This window comes from Theobroma cacao, chromosome 5 (assembly GCF_053813885.1).
Source record: "Theobroma cacao isolate CCN51 chromosome 5, ASM5381388v1, whole genome shotgun sequence".
Classification (NCBI taxonomy): domain Eukaryota; kingdom Viridiplantae; phylum Streptophyta; class Magnoliopsida; order Malvales; family Malvaceae; genus Theobroma; species Theobroma cacao.
The window spans coordinates 15,259,801-15,268,934 of NC_142643.1; the positions used below are offsets into that span (position 1 = coordinate 15,259,801).

Genomic DNA, 9,134 nt, shown 5'->3' on the forward strand with positions numbered 1-9,134 from the left:
TTTGTCACATTTATTCCTAAAACATCAAAAATCCCGTTTTAATCTTGTTCTCATTTCATAAAATACATAAAGGGCATTTAAAAATAAACTCTAGATAATTTACAATAATAATAAGTTTACTCACCGTTTGTACAAACTAAAAGCTTTCTAAGCGCCCTGATCACTACTCGTCGGGTACGACTTCTTTGCCTTTTCCGGAAGGCTCTCCTCCTAGACACATTACAAAAATTTACACAATTCATCACATTGATGCTAAATCACTATATAAGTAACTTAAATCCTATACTAATGCATGGTATGAAATGCAATAGCCTAAAACGGCTTAAACGCGGTATTAACCTATTTTTGGCACTTTGCCCGATAAATTGCTAACGCGCTCCATTTTAGCTCTAAATCATCCCATTCTCTCTCCAACATTTCTAACCATTAAATATCAGCCAATAACCTTCTAAAAACAACAAAATCAGCTCACTCCCTTCCTTGAAAAATTCGGCCAAAAATGGGACATTAAGTCGGTTAATTTTCTACTTTATTTTTCTATCACGTTTAATCGTTTTTCATCATTTTCTCTTGATTTTCTTTAGAATAAAATCAATTCATCATCATTGTACAGCATTGAGCATCCAGCCAAGAGTGGGTATTGTGAAAATTTAATGATTTCTTGCCCAATTTAATTTCTAAACACATTTAACTAACTAAAACTATCAATTTAACTAAAAATCAAAACCTAAAAATTTCAATTTCTCTCCCCTAGAATTTCGTCCAGCCCTTGATATCACTTTTTGATATCTCTCCTCAAGCATGCTAAATGGAAATAAAGGCATAGGAAAGGTAGAAATCAAGCTAAAATCGAAAAATCTTACCGTTAGACGCGTAAACGGTCGAAAACCGTGAATTTCCCTTTGAATTTTCTTGTTTCTCTTTGGTTTTTCTTTTTTTCTTCCTTTCCTCTCTATTTCCTCTCTTGTTCTTCCTTATGGCCGGCCAGCACTTAAAATTTGGGTTTAAATGGGCTGACTTTTCATTAAAATAATATTATTTCATTATAAAAAATGCCACATGTCACTTTCCCATTGGCCCATTTTTAAAATTTCATCCATTTGTTTCCAAATTTTCACCATACACTTGCCTCATATATTCATAGCTTAGATAAAATTCTCAGACTCATCCAAAGTCTCGGTGGAGTAATTTTTGAAATTTACACTTTTGCCCCCGTAAAAGTCAAAAATTACATTTTTGCCCCAAAAATTGAAAATTTGCCCATAGACATATTTTTCATCTCTTATACTCATACCATTCTCCAATTTGTCAAATTTGATCTAAATTCTCTCAAAATCTCAAATTTTGTCCGTGGGTGGCAACATTACGATTTTGCCCCTACACTCCAAAAATCACCAGAATTAAACTTTTTCACTTCCTATCATTAAATTATACTCCAAATAGTTAATCTTGATCAAAAATTTCACTCCATGATCAAATTATTATCTTAGGTGGCAAAATGACGATTTTGCCCTTGAATATCAAAATTTCTAATTTTACCCCAAATGAACCCTCGAACTCCGAACAATCATTTTTAGTCATTCCTGGACTATAAAATATTAAATTTCATCCTACAATTCCTATTTGAACTAGTTCGAGTTTAAATCAATTTAGCTGTACCGTTAGGTACAATATCGGGTTTCGTCTATTCTTAGGTGCTTTTCTAGCGTAATAACATGCTACTCAATGCATGTATGTCATGACATGTATTTATAGGGTCGGGTTTTACATAGCTAGATACACTTTTGAGCTAATAGCGATGTAACATTCCATTATTGTAAGGTGAGTGAACTTGCACTAAAATGTTTTGGTTAGATGTACATATGTTCGATTGAATTACTTGAACTGTTTAAATTATCTTTTCTGCAAAATGCATGGGAACAAGCCTTTACTGAAATGTCTTTGTGATGTGGAACATGATTGTAATGAAACTATATACCTCTATATGATGCTAATATGTATGTAAAGATATATGATGTGTATTGTTAAGCAAAGTAATTTTGTACAATGGATGTAACAGTGCATGTGCGAAGTGGGCAGTGCACATGCCTGTTGAATGATGAGGTTTCAATAGTTACAACTGTGCATGTGCGGAGTGGGCAGTGCACATGCTGGTTGAATGACGATGTTGCGATAATTACTATCGTGCATGGGCGGAGTGGGCAGTGCACATGCTGATAATGATGCATATGAGCTGGGTGATGTGATGGAGGTGTATGTGCTTATATATATATATATACATGATTACTATATAGATATGTTTGGATTTAAAATGTGATCGTATTGACTGTTGATAACTTGAGTATTGTCAATGTGTTCAATTTAATTTGCAATGTGGCGTGAGTGGATTTTCCCAATGGCGGTGAATACCCCTTGGATTTTATATGGCTAGAATCTCGATGCAAAAAAATGCCTTTTTGCTACGGTGAGAGTCAATCTATTATGTTTGACTTACTTGAAGTTTACTAAATCTTTCACTTCTCAACTTCTTTGTTGTTCATGAGTCTTTCGTTATTAAGTGACTAAAAGATCAAGATTTGAAATGAGCGGTTTTTAATAAAGGTTAAGCTAAACTACATTATTTTACACTTAAACACATCATGATTTTTTTTTAAAACCTTCCTTAACATTGCTTGTTCCCTTCCTATGTTCACTCACTGAGTTTATACTCATATTTTCAACTTCATGTTTTCAGATTCAGTGGTGGTTGATACGTAGATTTAGGTGTCCATGTACCCTCATCTTTTGGGTAGGTATCTTGACACTCAGTAGTCACATCTCCCATCTAGAGCCACTCCGCTGACGGTCAAAGTCTTTGTATATGTTTAATATGAATTGCAAAGATATATTAACAAACTATCTATGTATGATTTGAATTATGGTGCTAATATGAGCATTCAATTGGGTTTTTTGAGTTACGTTGGAGAAATCGACATTTGAACACTATTAAGTTTATTCTTAAAGAAATATGCTAGATAGATGGGTTAATATACAAGTGCATATTGAGAGGCTTGCTTGGGCCTAGTGGGCTATGCCTATTGGGTCCTTGCACCAGTCATGGCCCAGGAACTAGGTTGTGACATAAGTAAATTCAAGAGAAGGAAGCAAAAGTAACTTTACCACCACCACCCTTCTTTAGCACTTTTAGAAACAAAGCTTAAATTACTTCGAATGAAACGAATGTGATTCATTTCAAGGGAATGATGAGTCTCAAATCATTGAAATTGCTGACTTTGAGTAATGACACTATAACATGAGCTGAAATTATGTGAGAATCAAATTTAAGTTTAACCGTTACTTAAATCTTGATCTCACACTTATTCATTTAGTTATAGCAGAACCAAAATCCTGATGGATAGTGGAATGGTATTTAATCTCCTTATAATCTTTGATTTACCATGAGCATGATCATCATAAAGTGTTGATCTAGTCTCCGTATTTTGGTATTATAATCGATATGAACACCTGGGAACATATATTCAAATAATGGAGTTCATAACATTAACATTACTTCTAGTGATTTCAGGAAGATACTCAAAAGATTAGATCAGAGTATTGAATCACTAATTGGATGAAATTTGAGACTAGGGGACAAAATTGACATAAAGGGTAAAATGATAATTGCACCTTTTGTCATTGGATGGTTATGAGGGTTCACAATATAAGTTATGTAATTGGACAACTAATAATTAATATCAAGTATTGAATTGTTTGCTGTAACTATAGTTAATCCAAGATTGCAACCATGAATCTATGGTGGAGTGATTTCATGGTTAATAAGCTTGAATTATTTTTTAATAAGATTAAGAATAATTCTAAGTTTATTGGAGCTTGGAATATCTATGTCCAAATAGATTCCCCACTTAGCTTCATAAAATTCAACTTGTTTAAGTTGGAATGCATGTTTTATTTGATTAATTAAATTGTGTACAAAAATGACAGCTTTAACATGTTTTTCTTAATTTAGAGAAGAAAACATGTTTATTCTTAATTTAGATAAAAAAAATATGTTTGTCTTAATTAAGATAAGAAAAATATTTTTTTCTCTTAATCTAGACAAGAAAACATATTTGTCTCAATTTAGATAAGAAAAAATATTTTTGTCTTAATTAAAGACAAGAGTTGTCTTAAATTAAGATAATGCTAGGAGAATTCTTGCAAAATGAATCTAGACATCCATGTTGATAAAAGGAAACTTCATGTTTGACTATCACTTTTTTATTTATTATTAATTCTTTTTAAATAAAGATGGATAAGAATAAAATAAGAGTTATTATTCAATAAGGAGTTTTATTTTATTAAGAACTCTAAATGATAATTAAAGAATAAATTATTTATTCTTTAATTTTAATTTTGATAATTATGGAGCATGTTTGATGTTTCCATAACTCTAAATGGATGGTCAAGATCGATTCAAAGGTGTTTGATTTTGATTAAACCTTTGAGGCAAGATTTTAATAAAAGAGAAGATATTAGAAGAAAAGAAAGGAATTTACTTTTTCTTGAAAAAGTTTCAACCGTCACTTCTCTCCTCCTCCTCCAAACTTTGCCATATCTTTCTTCTTTTTTCCCATTCTTGGTTGAATTTTATGAAAGATAATAGCCATTAATTTTTAGGAAGAAAAGATAGACAAAATCGGTTACCATCTTGTAGTCTAGCATTCCACACCTTGTCCACTCAAAGTTCAAATTAAAAGCGTTTTTGAAGAAAAAGTGGTAAGCTTGTTTGGTCGATAAATCATTCATTGGTATGGTGGTGTCTGAAAATAAGAATCTCAAAATAAAAAGTATGTTTTTTTTACTTTATAGATTCTTATTAGATTCTTATTTTTTTAGGATGTAATTATGCTACTTGCAATAAGAATGATGTGTGTTTCTACTTGTATAATTGGATTGCTTGCTTCCTTTATAAAAGAAACTTTTTTAAATTCATGCTTTACACAATCACATCAATCCACTAAGATCCTACTCCAACAGGAACCTCAAATACTTGTCATCAATCCGAAAATAAATTTATTCAAAACCTTTGTTTGCGTCTTAAATCAATATGAAATGTTCATAAACCTTTGTAGTAAAACTCAAGTGAAAATCCATTGAATACTCATAAAAAAAGCTGGAAGTCATTAGTTTGTACTAGAAGTCTCGATACTTTCTCAAAAGTATCAATACTTTTTACTTAAGTCTCAATACCATCACTAGGAGGTATCAAGACTTTCAACACAAAAAAGCCTTTCATGCATTTTGTCTTCTAGGTATCAAGACTTTGAATCTAAGTCTTGATACATCATGTCTGTAAACTCATATTTGGGCTATGTTTAGCACACTTCAACACTAGACATACTATTATGCTTAGGATTCATCAAGAAACTTAATTTTCATCCATATTGACTAAGAAACATCATTGCTTGCACAATTCTAACACAATTCACTTTTTTAACTGGTTCATAACCAATCCAAACTATAATGTATATAAAAATACAACTTAGTTATCCTTGGATCACTGATGACAATGGTTTAAACCCCCATTGACCTTGGATTACTAGGTGCACCAATGAGTGGCATTCCGCCTCACTCATACTAGGGTTAATGGTACCTTCCATATTATCTTCATTTATCTGTGTACGTATTATATATGCCCTATACATGGCTCTCATATTAATTAGGATATAACATATCCATAACTAATAACATTATCAATACATGCTCATGCTCATGCTTTGCTATTTCTCATAGTCATAATCTTGCTTAACTCATGTGGTATGTGGAAACTACATCGCATACATATTCAATTTGTAAAACCCGACCCTATAAATACATGTCATGACATACATGCACTGAGTAGCATGTTATTATGCTAGGAAAGCACATAAGAAAAGACGAAACTCGATATCGTACCTAACGGTACACTTGAGTTGATTTAACCTCGAACTAGTTCAAATAGGAATTGTAGGATGAAATTTAATATTTTATAGTTCAGGAATGACTAAAAATGATTGTTCGGAGTTCGAGGGTTCATTTGGGGTAAAATTAGAAATTTTGATATTCAAGGGCAAAATCGTCATTTTGCCACCTAAGATAATAATTTGATCATGGAGTGAAATTTTTGACCAAGATTAACTATTTGGAGTATAATTTAATGATAGGAAGTGAAAAAAGTTTAATTCTGGTGATTTTTGGAGTGTAGGGGCAAAATCGTAATTTTGCCACCCATGGACAAAATTTGAGATTTTGAGAGAATTTTGATCAAATTTGACAAATTGGAGAATGGTATGAGTATAAGGGATGAAAAATATGTCTATGGGCAATTTTTCAATTTTTGGGGCAAAAATGTAATTTTTGACTTTTACGGGGGCAAAAGTGTAAATTGCAAAAATTACTCCACCGAGACTTTGGATGAGTCTGAGAATTTTATCTAAGCTATGAATATATGAGACAAGTGTATGGTGAAAATTTGGAAACAAATGGATGAAATTTTAAAAATGGGCCAATGGGAAAGTGACACATGGCATTTTTTAATGAAATAATATTATTTTAATGAAAAGTCAGCCATTTAAACCCAAATTTTGAGTGCTGGCCGGCCATAAGGAAGAAAAACAGAGGAAATAGAGAGGAAAGGAAGAAGAAAAGAAAAACCAAAGAGAAACAAGAAAATTCAAAGAGAAATTCGCGGTTTTCGACCGTTTACGCGTCTAACGGTAAGATTTTTCGATTTTAGCTTGATTTCTACCTTTCCTATGCCTTTATTTCCATTTAGCATGCTTGAGGAGAGAGATCAAAAAGTGATATCAAGGGCTGGACGAAATTCTAGGAGAGAGAAATTGAAATTTTTAGGTTTTGATTTTTAGTTAAATTGATAGTTTTAGTTAGTTAAATGTGTTTAGAAATTAAATTGGGCAAGAAATCAGTAAATTTTCACAATACCCACTCTTGGCTGGATGCTCAATGCTGTACAATGATGATGAATTGATTTTATTCTAAGGAAAATGAAGAGAAATGATGAAAAACGATTAAACGTGATAGAAAAACAAAGTAGAAAATTTACCGAGTTAATGTCCCATTTTTGGCCGAATTTTCCAAGGAAGGGAGTGAGCTGATTTTGTTGTTTTTAGAAGGTTATTGGCTGATATTTAATGGTTAGAAATGTTGGAGAGAGAATGGGATGATTTAGAGCTAAAATGGAGCGCGTTAGCAATTTATCGGGCAAAGTGCCAAAAATAGGTTAATACCGCATTTAAGTCGTTTTAGGCTATTGCATTTCATACCATGCATTAGTATAGGATTTAAGTTAATTATATAGTGATTTAGCATCAATGTGATGAATTGTGTAAATTTTTGTAATGTGTCTAGGAGGAGAGCCTTCCGGAAAAGGCAAAGAAGTCGTACCCGACGAGTAGTGATCGGGGCGCTTGAAAGCTTTTATTTTGTACAAACGGTGAGTAAACTTATTATTATTGTAAATTATCTAGAGTTTATTTTAAATGCCCTTTATGTATTTTATGAAATGAGAACGAGATTAAAACGGGATTTTTGATGTTTTAGGAATAAATGTGACAAATAAAAATATATTGTATTGATTATGAAATTGAGTAATTGGAGGCTACAAATTGACTTGAAAAATATATATTTTCCTAGGAATGGCTTATGAGAAATGAGTATATGTGGCTATATTTTGTGAATGCATTGGGAAATTTATGTAAGTTGATTTTACTATGCAGGCTGGATAAATAAATAAAAGCCACGCTATACTGTCGAAATTTTATTAAAATTGGTGGGTTAGTCACTGCAGTGACGGGTTTCCGTGGACTGCCTATTAGAGGGGCACGGTAAACCCAGTTATATAGTTACTCCGGTTGTAGAGGCGAGGAGGGTAACTCCCGGGGTAGTATTAGAGCTCACTTCACGTCGAACCCCCACGTGAATGTGTAACTCGGCCAACGCCAAGGGACGGCTGGTTTTAAAAATAAAAATGTGTTTCACGTGTGAATATTTTAACACCCTTGGCGGACTCGGTTAGATGCCTCGGCCAAGGTATCCCCGAGGATTAGTTTTGGCTTGAGCCTTGTTTTAATAAAAGACATAAGCCTTAACAATTGTTTTGGTAAATTACAAATATTTTATGGTTTAAGAAATAAATTGAAAACATTATGAAATGGGTTGAAATTTATTGTTTAAACTTGCCTCCATTTTACTCGCCTTTAGATATTTATGATAATGTCTGTTTACTCATTGGGATTGCAAAATCTCACCCAACTCCTTTCCACCCATTTCAGGTTCAGTATAGACTGTAGATAGCTGATCTCATCGAGGACTACTATTGGATCTGCATTTTCCAAATCGTAGGTTCACAGTCCTCTTTACTTTTGTTTATTCGGGGGCCCTCTGGTTATTGTAAATTAAATTAAATATTTTGGCTTACTGTATTTCAGTATGTATAAATTTATTTAGCTTTTACGCTATAAAAATTATTCACGTATAACTTTATAAATATTGTTTTATAAGAAAATAGAATATTTCCCTTAATATTTCTTTTATTTTCTTATTTTATTCAAATAATCGTAATTTCGTTTTAAATGAAGATTTTAGACTTTTAAACTCATTTTGAATATGAATTATGTATTTTGTACTTGTATATTACGTTTTAGCCAGTTTTGAAATTTTTGAGAAAAAAATGACCAAAATACCCCTATGTGGCGAAAATTTTATTTTGATTGTTTTTGATCTAAAATAGTATATATTCTCTAAAGACTCGATATCTAACAATGATTGCTCACAAGAAAGGAAAGAAACTGATATGTAAGCCTTGCGGGGTTCCGGTTGGCATTCCGGATAATGAGTGTCAATCGGGACGTCGCGGCGATTGTCATGGGCCTGAGGGAGGTTCCGGGTCGTGACAATTCGATTGGTATCAGAGCTTTTGGTTTTAAAGATAAGAGTTTTTGGTTTTAAAGTGGTTTTAAAAAATTTACAATATCAGTGTGGCCCCGGATTAAGTTAAGTTAGGTTGAATAGAATGCATGCATTTTCATATAGAGCCTAAGGTTCCCTAAGCTTACTCGTTTTCTCTTATAGATTATTATGCCTCCTCGACGCGGACG

General features: G+C 32.6%; 1 long non-coding RNA gene across 1 annotated transcript; it reads left to right on the top strand.

Annotated features, from left to right (window-relative positions):
* Positions 1-6,639: 6,639 nt before the first annotated feature.
* Positions 6,640-8,425, top strand: LOC148762483 (uncharacterized). Its single transcript, XR_016026248.1, has 3 exons — positions 6,640-6,734; positions 7,387-7,471; positions 8,310-8,425. It is a non-coding gene; the product is annotated as an uncharacterized LOC148762483 (long non-coding RNA).
* Positions 8,426-9,134: the final 709 nt, after the last annotated feature.